Source organism: Rhinolophus sinicus, chromosome 5, assembly GCF_057876585.1.
Source record: "Rhinolophus sinicus isolate RSI-liver-muscle chromosome 5, RSI-T2T, whole genome shotgun sequence".
Taxonomy (NCBI): domain Eukaryota; kingdom Metazoa; phylum Chordata; class Mammalia; order Chiroptera; family Rhinolophidae; genus Rhinolophus; species Rhinolophus sinicus.
This window is the reverse complement of record NC_142505.1, coordinates 65,859,680-65,876,867: the sequence shown is the minus strand read 5'-3', so window position 1 is coordinate 65,876,867 and position 17,188 is coordinate 65,859,680.

The window sequence follows — 17,188 nt, the reverse complement described above, 5'->3', positions numbered from 1 at the left end:
GAAACCCTGGCTGTGCCCAGAGAGCCTGGCTGTGTCCAGGATATTGCATTCACCTTCAGGCTCCTCGCACAGGGCCCCTCGCGGAAGACGCTTGTTGCGTAGATTGTGAGGCGAGAGCCTGTAGGGGTGGAGTGTGGGGACAGAGCCCCAGAAAGTAGTTTACAGGCTCTCGGCCTCACGTGGAGGAGTGCTGGCTCGGGTAGTAGATGGCCGTCAGCTGTGGCTGATTGGCCGTCAGCTGTAGCCAGTTAGCCAATTAGCCGCTAATATAACTGCTGCGGCTACGGAGGAGAGTGGAGGAGAGTGAAAGAGAGTCGTCGGTGGGTTGCAGACAAAACGGACAGCAGGTCGCACGTCCAGTGAACCCAGCCTCCAGTGAGACCGTAGTGGTATGACTCCCCTACCTATGGCTCCGTGGGTGTTTCTTTTTGGCCTCACCATATCCTGCATTCTTGTATGGGGAGCGGGAGCAGAGACCCTGCAGGCCACCCAGCACGACAAATGGCGCAGCAAGCAGGGTCTCCCGCATGACAAATGTTTGTGGAAATTAAATCATGCTCTGTCTTCAGGCCTCTCTCTTTAAACAGAAAAACTCTGTCCAGTCCTGTGCCCGGGAATCTCCCCATCTCCCTTTTTCTTGTACTTCTCCACCTGTTATGACCCTGGTTGCTCTCAGTCACACCTGCCACACTCATATTCATCCATCTTCCTTCACGGACTTCCAGGAGGAGGCAAGGCTCAGAGCCGCTGAGAACTGAGAACCCACTTCCGTGTCCCCGTACCGTTCGGCCTCGCTCTCCCCTGGCTGTGTGCCCAGCCCTGGCACTGAATTCTGAGAGGTCTTAATAACACATAGTGCTCACTCATAGCTTCTCCCAGGGATGGAAAACCCCACCTCTGCAGTGTGCCCACCACCTGACGACTTTATATGCCAGAGGCAGAAAAGAGCTGTGATACTATTAAACAAACATTCAAACTGACCGTGGGAAGGAAAACCGCCTGTGTGGAAGAAGCGTTCAGGACTCAGAGGCGAGCTGGGTAGCTTTTACGCATGGCAGATGGTTAACATGCCTTCTTTAGTCAACAGGCCTGAGGGTGAAGATGCTGAACTTAATCTTTACGTTTGGCATCCAGCCTCCACACAAATAACAGCATCAAAGCCGTGGTGCTTAGTTTAAGGTCAGCTCTGTTTAAACAGCTAGGCCAGGTGCAGACACACACACTGGACCTTTGAACTTTGTGTTGCAATCCAGATGTCCGGCAGAAGTGATGAACGTGGGTCACTGACAGTGAGAGCGTGTTTGGTGCTCTCTTCTAGCATCTTCCATGGGGAGCTCTGGACAGTAGACTTGGCCCCAACCCCACTTTTCTTGCCAGAATCAAGAAACAGTAGCAGCTGCAGTTGTTGCTAGTGCTGAGGGATCATCCACTTGGGAGCTGAGATAGCCAGGAGTGGGTGGGGGGTAGCAGGAAAGAAGTCACAAAATTGACCGCGCTTGGCCTCTGCCTGCATGTGGATGACTTGGAGACATTCTGCAATGGGAAAAATATCAGGCTTTTAACAACAACCCTGACAAACATGATCCAAACTGGTCTCAAAAGCAATTGCTATCATTTATTAAGGGAGGATTTGCCAAATTGCATGGTTCTTCCAGGGTTTTCCTATCCCACACTTTGCCTCAAAAATGTATACAAAGCAAGGGGTTTGAACTTTTTGAATTTGATGCAAAGCACATATGTTGTTTGGGTTTTGTTTGCTTTTATGGTTGCAAAATATGTCATATAAAAAAGAGCCACATAGCAATAAAATGGTAATGTAAACACAACCCTCCAAAAGAATGTAACATATTTCTAATGAAACAGCCACCTTCGCTTTATCCACAAAAAAATAAAAAATGAAGAGGAGCTGTTATATTCACAGATTGTGGAATCCTACTGTTTACTGCTCTTCAAATGAATATTTTTGACTCTCCACCTGCCCCTCCATTACTGATGATTGGCCAAAAGCCATGATTGCCTAAAAGGTGGGCAATCATGTGACCCGATTCTGCCAGTAAGACGTAATGCGGAAGATTGCTAGAAATATCTAGGAAAGGTTTCTCTCCCTCTTAAAAAGACACATGAGAGATGGTTCCTTTTCTTCCTCTAGATGTTGTGCTTTGTAATATTGGAGTGGTGACAACCATCTGCACCACTGAAGGATAGGTTGAATCCAACACGAGAAAGAACCTAGGTCCCTAATCACCAGACGATTGTATCTTATCTGGGACAGGGGCTTCCAACTATGTTAAATAATACATTTCCTTATTGTTTTATGGGTTTTTATTTTGTTTTGTTTTGTGGTTGTTGTTCATACTTGCAGCCAAAAGCATCCTAAGTGACACATCAATTTCATCATATCCACAACTCAACTCAGTATCTCCTCTTCTAAACAGCCTCCCCTCCTATTGATTCATTCACCCAAGTCAGAAACCTGGGCATCATCCATGATTCCTCCCTCTCCTTCAGCCCCGAAGTTCAATCATGAATTAAGTCCAGGAGATTCTACTGTTAGAAATCTTTCTTTCTCTCTTTCCACTAACCCTCCTCTTGTTCTTTTAGTTCTTTGCCATTTTTTCTGGTCTTCTGCCCCCTTTCTCATTCTGACCCAAGCCACTACCATCTATATTGCTCCCAAAGAGATTTTTAAAAATCAATACTAATCCTGCTACTCTCTAGATTAAAATGTGTCCATAGGCTACCCTTGTCTTCAAGATAATCCAACCAATGCAGATGGTTTGTAAGCTGCTTCAAGAGGGGCCTGGCCTGTTTAGACCCCCCCCCCCCCTCCATGGGCCCTCAGCTACAGCACACTGACTTCCGTGAGCCCGCGAGCCACTGCTGCTTAACACCCTGCATGGCCAGTGCTCTGGGCCTGGGATGCCCTCCCTGCCTGTTCTCCCTGGACAATCATGACTGGCCAGCACTTTCTCATGCACCTTGGTTTGCCTTTGGTACAACATAGCAGGTGTGAATTTCAGGCATGCCAGAAATATCTTTCCTTATTTTCATCTCTCTCCCCTTGATTTTTATTTCAAGCCCCCATCCTGACTCAATCTCAGTCAGTTTGGAGTTTCCCCTTTCTCCAGTGCTGTGTCTAAATTCTAGACCCTCTAGTGTCAGAGTGCTGAGGGAGGTGTCTGTCTGGTCTCAGGGCATCCGGTCATCATAGGCTGCCATGGAACTGGCTTTCTCTTCATGGTCCCTTAGAGTCCAGGAGTCATCCTGACAACGTCTACTCCACGCTGGGTCCCTGGGACCTCTGCAAGGCAGCCTTGGCTTTGTCTGCGTAGATACCACACCATTACTCTTGCTCTGAGGTCTTGCCGCCTTACTGTGGTTCTGTTTATAGATAGCACTCTGCTTCTTGGCCCTCGGTGCTCTCCATCTCAGTACCTCCTTGTGTTCTCTCCCTCCCACAGCACCTGGGAAGACTTTTCTTGTTTGGGAAAAGCACTCCCCTCCACATCCTTCTTCCCAACATTCGTCTGTCCCCCATCTCCCCTAAGTTCCCATGCAGGAAATTTGAGAGGTTAGGATCATGGAGTGCAAGAGGCAGAGACTGACAGGCTCCTTTGCTTCTACTCTAGCACATTTCTTCCTTTAGAGAGAAAACACAGGCCCAATAAATTGCTTTGGAAAGGAAATGATACCAGGGGACAGAAGAACACAGAGGGACAGTTGCAATCCCCTGAGCACCACGGCCCTCACCACCCTGCTGTCATTATCTCAATCTGTGCCCATTTCTCCTGACTGTGCATTCTAGAGGCCAAGGCCTCGCTTGTACTTTATTCCAGTATTGTTGGCACCTGGTATCTGGCACATAGTAAGTGCCTCATAAATAGCTGTCAATATTAAAAAGAAAAGTAGGAAGAGAGTGGACTTTGGAGTCAAGGAGACCTGAATGAATCCTCCCAACTGCCTTCCTACTTGAGTGACCTGGGGCAAATTACTTGACCTCTCTGTGGTTGGGCAGTAGCAACAGGGAGGAGAGGATCCAAAGAGAAGACAAGGGATGAGGTGGTCCTCAAAGCTCTGTCATTTGTCCCTTCCTCTCTTCCTAGCCTTCCCAGGTTCTGGCTTGATTTTACCATCTTGCTTCACCCTTTAAGTAGCCGAAATTTCTATTATCAGATACCTCTGCAAGCTCATTTTGTGTGTGCATAGATTTCTGCTCTTAGCTCTCCAGATGGGCCCCTCCCCTTCCTCCAGTTAATGGCTTTCAGGATTCCTGAGTTCCAGGGATTTGGTTTGTGATGAAGTACAATGAACTTGAAATTCTGGTTCTGCCCCCTCCTGTCTGAGTCTTAGTTTCTTCACCTGAAAACTAGGAATGATGATAATTAACCTAACTAGATTCTTCAGAGAATGGGCTTGGGAGCCCAGGCCCCCTGGGTTCAAATCACAGCCACTTTCAAAATCTGTAGCTCAGGGGCAAGTGACTTTTCTGTGTCTTAGTTTCCTTAGTCATAAAAGGGGCCTCATTACAGAACCTACCTTACAGGATTATTATTAGCATTCATTGAGTTAAAATACTTAAAATGTTTAGCACCTCACATGAGTAAATAATACTCCACGTATGTTGGTTATTATTACCCCCCCCCCCCCCAGGAAGCCTCTCTTTAGCTACATCCAAACTCATGATATGTGCATTAGTCAGCTTGGGCTGCTGTAACAAAATACACTGGATGGCTTAAACAACAGAAATGTATTATCTCCCAGTTGTGGAGACTAGAAGCCCAAAATCCAGGTGTGGGAGGCTTGGTTTGTCCTGAGGCCTCTCTGTGTGGCTTGAAGACGGCCACCTTCTCACCATGTCCTCACATGGCCTTTCCTCTCTGTGCACAAATCCCTGGCGTCTCTCTGTGTGTCTAAATTTGCTCTTCTTATGAGGACCCCAGACAGATGGATCAGGGCCCACCCCATGGGCCTCATTGTAAGTTATTCACCTCTTTAAAGGCCCTGTCTCCAAATACAGTCACGTTTGAAGGAACTGGGGGTAAGCACTTAATGAATTTAAGGGTGACACAATTCAGTCCATGACAACATTAGATGTTCCTATGGGTGAACCTCGTTCTTAAACTAATTCTGAATTAAAGAATCCCAGGATGTTTGGGTTCTAGGGTTTCCATTTGTGTTACTAGTAGAAAGAACCTGGAATCAGAAAAGCAGGTTTTCAAACTGGGTTTAAAACCTGCTTTGGGTTCTGTGAACTCAGGCCAGTCACGTGCCCTGCCTGAGCCTCGGCGAGCATCTTCCCCCTGAGGAAGAGGACGGTGGCCACTCAAAGCAAGGGTGCAGTGAGGGTCAAGAGCAACACTGCCTCCATGATTTTCATGCCCCCAGCTTGTTGCCTCTGAACTGAAAAGACAGAACCAGATGGATTATCTTGACTCTCCTTTCCACCCTCAAAATTCTATGACTCTAATTCTAAGTAAGGGTAGAAATTCAAGTATATAGAACAAGCTGCTGGGGAAGCAATGTCTGGGCCCAAGGCATCAATAGATATTGTTGAATCAATGAAGGAAATCACAGCATCGTAGGGACCCCCTCACACACACTCTGCATATTCTTAAGGCCAAAACTAGAGCAGTGCCCAAGTGGGTCATTCATTCCCTGGGTTCTGGCACATGTGGCCTGTCTACTTTGGCAATAATTCACAGTAATGCGGGCCCATGAACTAGGTGTGCGAGGGCCAGAAAACCTCCCTGTCTCTGAGAGGACCTTGGGATCCTCTGTCGGAAAGGACCACTTGAACTTCCATGTCTGCCCACCTTCCTCAGGCACCCTCCAAAACCAGCTGGTGCTTTTCAAATGACAGTTGTGTTTTAGAGGCAGCGTAAAGAAGAGGGAGACTGGGGATGGAGTTGGGAAGTCAGACGCTAAGTATGAATTCAGACTCTGTTCCTGACTCTGGGCAAATCACTTCACTAACTCAGTTTCCTCAGCTATCAAGTAAGGTGATAATAATTCTTACTCACTGGGTCATTTGGGGTTTCAATGGAGTAATAGATGTAAAATCATTCTACAAATAATTTTTGTGTTCCTACTATGTGTAGGAACATTTCTTACACTGTTCTAGCCACTAGAGATACAGAAAGGAATAAAACAAAATCACTGTCCTGACAGCAATCAAATTCTAGTGGAAGAATCAAGCAAAAATAAATAATACATCATGTAATGCCAAGTCATGATAACGACGTAAAGAAAAATAAAGCACGATAGGGATGGCACTGACTGGGGTTATGCCATGTAAAATGTCTTAGAGAGGTCCTCTCTGAAGAGGGGGCATCTAGCAGACACCTGGATGAGGAGAAAAGTGGAGCCATGAGAACTTCTGGGGGAGAACAGGTAGACAGGCCCTGAGGCGTAGCTAGGCTTGGCAGAAAACTGCGAGGCCAGTGTGCCTGGAGCTGAGTTAGGAGCGGCAGAAGTCAGCAGGCCTTGAAGGTCAGGGTCAAGATTCTGGCTGTTAATCTAAGTGTCATAAGAAGTCATTAGAGGATTTCAAGCAGGGGAGTGTCTTTGTAGTATACATCTTAACAAGATCCCTCTGGCTGTTTGGAGAAGAGACTTTGAAGAATCATGGTAACCACAAAGCTGATGGCCAAATATTTCCTGCTCTCTACCTCCTGGGCACATGGTGGGCTATACTTCCTGGTCCCGAGTGGAGCCATGCAACTCTGACCAGTGAGCTGTGAACTGAAGTCACAAGTGTCACAGGCCAAGCAATTCATTCCTAGTGTGAGGCCCTCCAGAGCCCCTTCTCCTTCTATCCCAGGGACAAACAATGTCCAGGTGGAGGTTGCTCCCTAAGCTTGGGTCCTAGGGGAAGAGATATGGGAGAGAGATGAAGCTGACCTGCAGTAGACATGTTGCTTCAGTGAGAAATCAACCTTTGTACAGATAAATCATGAAGATTTGGGAGTCATAACCATAGCATAATCTAGCATATCCTGACAGGTTCAAGGAGCAGGGGGAGACATAGGAAGACCAGTTAGGAGGCTGAAAGATGATCCTAGCTTGAAATAGAGTAATAGAAGTAGAGATAATGAGAAGTGGTCAGATTCAGTATATCTATGGAAGGTCAAGTGCAAAGGATTTGCTGATGGACTGGATGCAAGGTATCAGGGAGAGAGGAGTCAGGGATGACTCCAAGATTTATGGCCTGAGTAACTGGGTGAATAGCAAACGGAAGAACACTCAGAAAAGCACAGGAGTCTCCCCACAGTGCTAGTCACATGTCTAAAGCACAAAATGAGAGCTCTTGTGGTTATTACTATTAAGGGGACAGACAATATGAAATGTAGAGGCTTGGGTAACTCTTCAATCCAGAATAATCAAAAGTTAGATTTCTTACACTGTAATTTATATACAGTATAATTTACTCTTTTTGGCCTATTGGTCCAAGTTTTGACAAATGCATTTTGTCTTGTACCACCTTCACAATCAAGATGTAAATTACTTCCATCACCTCCCCAAATTCCCTTCTGCTGCTTCTCCTTTTGTAGTCAAATCCTCCCTCCACCCCTCACCCCTGGCAACCACTGATCTATTCTCCATCCCTACAATTTTGTCATTTCCAGAACGTCACATACGTAGAATTACATAGTATGTAACCTTTTGAGACTGGCTTCTTTCACTTAGGATAATAATTTGAGATTCATCTGTGTTGCACGTGTCAATAGTTTCTTTCTTTATCTTCCATGGTGTGGTTGGACCACTCTTTGTTTATCATTCACCAGCTGAAGGGCATTTGGGTTGTTTCCAACTTTTGGCGATTATAAATAAAACTGCTATAAATATCTGAGTACAGGTTTTTGTGTTAACATATGTCCTTAGTTCTCTTGGTGAATTTCTAGAAGTGGGATTGCTGGCTCATATGATAAGTGTATGTTTAACTTTATAAGATATTGCTAAACTAGTTTTGGTCAAGATGGCAGAGTAGGTAAATGCTGTGCTCGCCTCTTCCTATATCAAAATTACAACTACAGAAAACCATCATTGAGAATTGCCAGCAGTCTAGTTCAACAGAAGTTTTATAACTTCTTTACACAGAAGAAGCCACATCAAGACTGGTAGCAGGGTGGAGATGCAGAACAGGCTGGTCCCATACCCATGTGTGGCAGTTAAAAATTGTGAGGGATATCTTGGCTGCAAAGGTCCCTCCTGAGGAGTGAGGGGTTCCAGTCCCACACCAGGCTCCCCAGCCCAGGGTCTCAGTGGCAGGAAGAGAAGTCCCCATAACTTCTGGCTGTGAAAACCAGTGGAGATTGTAGCTGAGTGAGATGAAGGACTGCTAGAGTCCCAGGCATTCCTCCTAAAGGGCCCACACATAGACTTACTGTCTGATGAATTCATTTGCTCTGAGCTCCAGTGCTGGGGGAGCATCTCAAAAGGTGCCAGGGACATATGGGGAGGAATTCAATTGTCCGGCTTCAGGGTGGAGGGCTAGAGGGGCAGCTTTCTCCCAGGTAGAAGTGCTGGCAAAAGCCATTGTTCCTTAGTTGAGTCCTCCCTTTACCCAGCCTGCATGTACAGCTGGGCACCATATTTCAGTCTCCATCAACCTAGTTAACACCATTTGCCCCACCCTGGTGATTCCTAGAGATCATACCCCACCCAACTTTCAGGCCCACCCAAAGATTCCAGTAGCTTCTCCATACAAAAAGACTGTGTTAGCTCATGCTGTGGATTTTCCTGAAATCTCTCAAAGGTTCACAAACCCCAAACAAGCAGCATCTGGCCTCAGCATGTCTCATATCCCTTGCTAAGCAGCCTTGAGCCTGGCACTAGTGGCAGCCAACCTTAGTTGACAGCTTAGCCTCTCCCAGGCACCTCTAGGCCCAGCACAAGTGGCAACCATCTAAAGATCACTTTGTAACTCATACCAAGTAGCCCCAGGCAGGACACAGGCTTCAGCTGAACTTGGCCTGCACAAGAGCCCCTCCCAAGAGGCCCCAGAACCTACACACCTGGTGGCCAGCTTCAGACAAGACCTGAGCACCACCCAACCATGTCCACAAAGGGCAGACTCAGGAGGCACCAGAATGCCTGCTAAAGCAAATCCTGCTGTATAGGGTCAGCCCCTGCACAACCAGTCCTCATAGCCAATCAGCATGAGAGTCAATCCCTCCCATTGATGTGCCAACAGCAATCAAGGCTCAACTATGCCAGGAGGGCACACACAACACACACAAGGGACACATCTGGAGCATCCTGCTCAAGTGACCAGGGAGACCGTGCCATTGGGCCCCACAGGACCCTTAGTACATGAGCCCACTCTACCAAGACTGAGAGACATAGTAGTTTTATCTAAGACATAGAAACAAACACAGGGAGGCAGCCAGAATGGGGAGACAAAGAAACATGTCCCAAATGAAAAAAAAGAACAAAGCTCCAGGGGGAAAAAACTAAACAAAATGGAGACAAGCAATCTACCAGATGCAGATTTCAAAACACTCATTATAAGAATGTTCAATGATCTCAGTGAGAACTTCAACTAAGAGATAGGAAATATAAAGATGGAGATAGAAAACATAAAGAAGAACCAGTGAGAAATGAAGAGTACAATGATTGAAATGAAGGAGTGACTGCTGTGAGCGGCTGACCCATGACCAGTGACCGACTGCCTCAAGCCGGAGGGAGCGCAAAGCTCATAATACCAGCATAGGCCAGGGAGCTGTGTCCTACACAACTAGACTAAAAACAACAGCTTGAACCGGAGTGGGGGGAGAGGTGGAAGAAGGGGAAAAAATTAAATTAAAATAAAAAAAGAAATGAAGAAGTGATGTCATAGGAACGGCAGCAGCGAGATGATCTTCTTGAGTTCTCCAGAACTTACTACAAATTGAACATCTATAACCCATCAAAGGACTCTCTGCTCAACACATTGAACAGCTAAGACAGTCAGATTATTTGAAAGTGGGCAAACCGGGCGAGCAGAGGAAGAGGGAAGGGAGCAGTGTGGAGACACAGCCCGTATCTGTGGCTGCAGAGACGCAGAGGCCCCAGGACACAGACTAGAGATCACAAGAGCCAGGCGGTGGGCTCTTTCCCTGCATCTCACAGCTGATCTCTCCTGCCGAAAGAGCAGCTTATCCAGCATTTGAGGCAGCAACCTCAGAGGAGATCTCCAGCTGGGCCCTAGGTCAGACAAAATAGCAAACACCATACCTGGGCCCCTTTCCCCACTCTCCCACCGCAATTCTACCCTTGCCCTTCCAGAGTCTCAAGCTGGTCTTTGAACTGAAGAGTAGTGTCAGATTACAGAGGAGCTGTTGTGCTCAGGACCTGGAAAAAGCCACATTGCAACCGTGACCTAGGGAAGAGGCTGGGAAGAGTGTGACACTGCTGTGTTGGGAGACTGCAGACACCTACCTTCCCAGCCCCCATCTTTTTCTGGCTGCTGCTGCAGGACAATTACAGCTGCAGAGACACATGCAGGGGTCAACAGCAGGTGGCAGAGGCAGCTCTGGGCTTTAAGCAGCTCAGAAATTTTGCGTCCTCCACACACTCCATGAAAGAAGTGCCCTAAGACTCAGGAGAACTGGGCACAGGGAATAAACCCACCTCCCAGTGGCTGGCTGTGGTGCTCTGAGCATGCGTATGTGCAGGTGAGAGCAGAAACTGCACTGACTTTGTAGAAACTACCAACCACACCCCATAGCCCCACTCATCTAGAACTGCAGTGCCAGGGTCACTCTGGGCGCCAGGTGGCTGGCTCTGCCTCCATAAGAGACTCAGAGGAATCTTTGTAGGGCAGACGAAAACCTGGAGATTGTTTGGTGGGCTTAAGCCAAGACTGGTGCTATTTTATTTATTTATTTATTTATTTATTTATTTATTTATTTATTTATTTATTTATTTATTTATTTTAGTATTCCTATCATTTTTAGCATATATATGTATATATATACATTTTCCCCATTCTCTATCTCTTCTGTTCTTTTTTCTCTTCCCTGCCCCTACTTTTCCTCCCTCTTTCCATTTTTCTCTATTTTTTTCTGTTTTTTTTGGTATTTTTGATATTTTTGCCTGTGTTGAGTGTGGGTTATCAGTTGTTCTTACATGTGACTGTATTTGGTTTTTTCTTTGTTGTTGTTGGGCTTATTGATTTGTTTTGTTCTGAAATTGCCCTACACCAGGGCCCTACACACACCCAGAGGCCAACGCCAGACCAAACCAGAGTACTACTGGGTTTGACCTACAAGTGACACACCCAGAGGGAATTCTCTACAGGCACAAGAGTCCATAGGAGCCAAGCCTCATCTGAGCGGTCAACTCTCACGCAGCAGCTCATGTACTGTGGTCAGAGCCAACTCTCACAACTAATCAGCCTAGGAGTCAATCCCGCCTACTGACAAGCCAAAAGCAATTAAACTCAACTTAAACAGGAGAATACACACAACACAAGGGTCACCTTTGGAGCACATGAACAGGAGAATAGGTAAGTGGTGCAAGTCAAATATAAAGGACACAGACTACATAAGATCACCTAGTAAAGACCGAGAACCCTAGGGGATCTACCTAGAAAACATCGAAGCAAACACAAAGAGTCAGCCAGAATGGGGAAACAAAGAAACATGTCCCAAATAAAAGAACAGAAGAAACCTCCAGAATTGGAACCAAATCAAATAGAAGTAACCAACCTATCAGAGACAGAGTTCAGAACACTGCCGATAAAAATAGAAAAGGAGATTAGGGACGACATAAAGAAGGATAGAAAAATCATAAAGAACAACCAGTTGGAACTAAAGAATACAATAACTAAAATAAGGAACACACTTGAAGGAATTACCAGCAGGTTAAATGAGGCAAAGGATCGAATCAGTGATTTAGAAGAAAAGTTAGCAGAGATCACCCAAGTGGAACAACAAAAAGAAAAAAAGAATAAAAAAACAATGAAGATGGTTTAAGAGACCTCTGGGATAACATCAAGCGCAACAACATGCGCATCATAGGAATACCAGAAGGTAAAGAGAGGGCGCATGGGATGGAGAACATATTTGAAGTAACAATGACTGAAAACTTCCCTAACCTGGTGAAGGAAACCAACATACAAACCCAGGAAGTGCGGAGAGTTTCAACCAAGATGAACCCCAACAGGCCCACACCAAGACACATTATAGTTAAAACTGCAAGGGTTAAAGACAAAGAGAGAATCCCAAAAACAGCAGGAAAAAGAAAGCGGGTTACATACAAGGGAACTCCGATAAGACTATCAAATAACTGTTCTACAGAAACTTTCCAGGCCAGAGGGAGTGGTAGGAGGTACTCAAAGTGACAAAAAAAAAAAAAAAAAAAAAAAAGGCCTACAACCTAGATTGCTTTATCTAGCAAGGCTATCATTTAAAATTGAAGTAGAGATAAAGAGCTTGCCAGAAAAGAATAAGCTAAAGGAATTCATTACCACCAAGCCAGCAATGCAGGAAATGTTAAAAGGGCTTCTGTAAACAGAAGAAAGATGAAAACAATCTAATGAAGACCAGAAACACAAATAACAAAATGGCAATAATTATGTACCTATCAATAATCACTTTAAATGTAAATGGATTAAACGCTCCAATCAAAAGACATAGGGTGGCTGAGTGGATAAGAAAAGAAGACCCTTGCATATGCTGTATACAAGAGACTCACCTCAGATCAAAAGACACACAAGTTGAAAGTAAAGAGTTAGAGTAAGATATTTCATGCAAATGGAAATGAGAAAAAAGCTGCAGTTGCAATACTTATATCTGACAAAATAGACTTTAAAATGAAGAATATATTAAAAGACAAAGATGGGCACTATATAATAATAAAGGGATCGATCCGACAAGAGCACATGACCCTAGTAAACATCTATGCACCCAACATAGGAGAACCTAAATATGTAAAACAGATATTGACTGACATAAAGACAGAGATCAACAGTAACACTATCATAGTTGGGGACGTCAACACACCTCTGACAACATGGTAGATAGAAAATAAATATGGAAACAGCGGCCTTAAATGATACATTGGACCAGTTGGATTTAATCAATATTTTCAGAGCATTTCACCCCAAAGCTGCAGAATACACATTCTTCTCAAGTGCACATGGAACATTTTCCAAGATAGACCACATGTTAGGCCACAAAAAAGTCTCAATAAATTTAAGAAAATTGAAATCATACCAAGTGTCTTCTCTGACCACAGTGCTATGAAATTAGAAATCAACTACAGGGAAAAAAAACTAGAAGATACACAAATACATGGAGGCCGAATAAGATGTTACTAAATAATGAATGGGTCAACAATGAGATCAAGGAAGAAATCAAAAGATATCTTGAGACAAACGAATATGAAAACACAATGACCCCAAATCTGTGGGATGCAGCAAAAGCAGTCCAAAGAGGGAAATTCATACCAATGCAGGTCTACCTAAAGAAACAAGAAAAATCACTAATCAACAGTTTATCCTTACACTTATGGGATCTGCAAAAGAACAGCAAAATAAGCCCAAAGGGAGTACAAGGAAGGAGATAATAAAGATCAGAGCAGAAATAAATGCAATAGACACCAAAAAAACAAAAACAAAAAACAATACAAAAGATCAATGAAGCGAAGGGCTGGTTTTTCAAGAAGATAAACAAAATCAACAAACCTTTAGCCAGACTCATCAAAAAAAAAAAAAAAAAAGAGAGAGAGAGAGCGGACCCAAATTAATAAAATCAGAAATGAAAGAGGAGAAGTGACAACAGACACCTCAGAAATACAAAAAATTTTAAGAAATTACTATGAGCAACTATATGCCAACAATTAGACAATCTGGAAGAAATGGACAATTTTCTAGAAGCATACAACCTTCCAAGGCTAACTCAAGAAGAAACAGAAAACCTGAATGACTGATTACTACTAGGGAAATTGAATCAGTAATCAAGAAGCTCCCAACAAACAAAAGCCCTGGACCAGATGGCAATACAGGGGAATTTTACAAAGCACTCAAAAAAGAATTATCACCTAGTCTCCTCAAACTATTCCAAAAAATCCAGGAGGACGGAAGGCTCACAAACACTTTTTATGAGGCCACTATCACCCTGATCCCAAAACCAGACAAAGACATTACAAATAAAGAAAACTACAGGCCAAAAGCCCTTATGAACATAGGTGCAAACATCCTCAACAAAATATTAGCAAACAGAATTCAGCAATAAATTGAAAAGATCATACACCATGATTAAGTGGGATTCATTCCTGGTATGCAAGGTTGGTTCAACATCCGCAAATCAATTAATGTGATACACCACATTAACAAAATGAAAAATAAAAATCATATGATCATTATCAGTAAATGCAGAAAAAGCATTTGACAAAATCCAGCAGCTATGTATGATAAAAAAAACTCTTAAGAAAGTGGGAATAGAGGGACCATATCTCAACATAATAAAGACCATATATGATAAACCCACAGCTAACATCATACTCAATGGGGAAAAGCTAAAACCATTCCCCTTAAGATCAGGAGCAAGGTAAGGTTGCCCACTTTCTCCATTTCTATTCAACATAGTTCTGAAAGTTCTAGCCACAGCAATCAGACAAGAAAAAGAAATAAAAGGCATCCAAATTGGTAAAGAGAAAGTAAAATTGTCATTACATGCAGATGACATAATACTATATATAGAGAACCCCAAATACTCCATCAAAAAACTATTAGAACTGATAAATGAATTTAGTAAAGTAGCAGGATACAAAGTTAATATTCAGAAATCGGTTGCATTTATATATACCAATAATAAAATATCAGGAGAAATTAAGAAAACAATCCCGTTTATAATTGCTTCAAAGACTATAAAATACCTAAGAATAAATTTAATCAAAGAAGTAAAAGACCTGTATTCAGAAAATTATAAGACACTGAAGAGAGAAATAAAAGGAGATACAAATAGATGGAAACACATACCATGCTCATGGATAGGAAGAATTAATATCGTTAAAATGTCCATATTGCCTAAGGCAATATACAGATTCAACGCAATTCCTGTCAAACTATCAAGGACATTTTTTACAGAAATAAACATATAATCCTAAAATTTATATGGAACCGTAAAAGACCCCGGATAGCCTCAGCAATCATGAGAAATAAGAACAAAGTGGGAGGTATAACAATACCTGACATCAAATTATACTACAAGGCAATAATAATCAAAACAGCATGGTACTGGCATCAAAACAGACACATAGATCAACAGAACAGAATAGAGAGCCCAGAAATAAATCCATGTCTATATGGTCATTTAATCTACGACACCGGAAGCAAGAATTTATGTTGGGATAAAGACAGTCTTTTCAATAAATGGTGCTGGGAAACCTGGACAGACACATGCGAAAAAAATGAAGCTGGACCACCACCTCCTTACACCATATACAACAATAAATTCAACATGGATTCAAGACTTAAATGTAAGATCTGAAACCATAAAACTTCAAGAAGAAAATATAGGAAGAAAGTTTACAGACATTACCTGGAGTAATATTTTTACTGATATATCCCCTCGGGCAAGGGAAGTAAGAAAAAAAAACAAACATATGGGATTACATCAAATTAAAAAGTTTTTCACAGCAAAGGAAAGCATCAATAAAACAAAAAAGAGATCTTGGGCCGGCCCGGTGGCTCAGGTGGTTGGAGCGCCATGTTCCTAATGCCCTGGGCTACCATGAGCTGCCAGGAGTGGCTAGTGGCCAGTGTGAGTGGCCAGCAGCCAGCATGAGTGGCTGGCAGCCAGCATGAGGCGCCGTGGGCTACTGTGTGCTGCTGTATGCTGCCGTGGGCTACCATGTGCTGCCATGAGTGGCTGGTGTCCAGTGTGAGTGGCCGGCAGCCAGTGTGAGTGGCTGGCAGCCAACGAGAGCTGCCATGAGCTGCTGTGAGCAGCCGACCAACGATCGGCGGCCAACTGCCTCAGGTGGGTGGAGTGCAAGGCTCAGGATACCAGCATGGGCCAGGGAGCTGCTGTGTCCTACACAACTAGACTGAGTACCAATGGCTTGAACTAGAGTGGGAGAGGGGGAGATTGAAGAAGGGGGGAAAAGTTTTAAAAAAATCAAAACAAAAAACAAAGAGAGATTCTACTGAATGGGAGAAGATATTTGTCAATGATATATCTGATAAGAGGTTAATATCCAAAATTTATTTAAAAATCTCATTCAACTCACCACAAAAAAACCAAACAACCCAATTAAAAAATGGGTAGAGGACATGAAGAGACATTTTTCTAAAGAGGACACACAGGTGGCAAACAGACATGAAAAAATGCTCAACCTCACTAATCATTAGAGAAATGCAAATAAAAACCACAATGAGATACCACCTCACCCCAGTCAAAATCACTATCATCAATAAATCAACAAGCAATGGGTGCTGGCGCGGATGTGGAGAAAAGGGATCCCTCGTGCACTGCTGGTGGGATTGCAGATTGGTGCATCCACTATGAAAATCAGTGTGGCGGTATCTCAAAAAACTATAAATGGAACTACCTTATGACCCAGCAATTCCACTTCTAGGTATCCAGAGAAATCCAAAACTCTAATTCGAAAAAATTTATGCACCCCATGTTTATTGCAGAACTATTCACAATAGCCAAGGCATGGAAACAACTGAAATGCCCATCGGTAGATGACTGGATTAAGAAACTGTGGTACATTTATACAATGGAGTATTACTCAGCCATAAAGAAGAATGAAATATTACCATTTGCAATGCTATGGATGGACCTAGAGAACATTACGCTAAGTGAAATAAGTCAGACAGAGAAAGACATATACCATATGATCTCACTTACATGTGGGATGTAAAGAATAGAATAAATGAACAAACTAATCAGAAACAGTCTCAGAGATATAGAGGAAAAACGGAGAGTTGCTAGACGGGGGGGGTTGCGGATGAGGGAGAAGGTGAGGGGATTAGAAAGCACAATCAGTAACCACAAGATTACCATGGGGATACAAAAGTCAATTTGGGGAATATAATCAATAATGTAAAGATTTTGTAAGGTATCTGATGGACACTTGTCTTATTAGGGAGACCACGTCAGGGATGGTGTAGATGCCTGATCACTGCACTGTACACCTGATCAACTACAATTATATATACTACAATTATATATACATACACACACACACACAC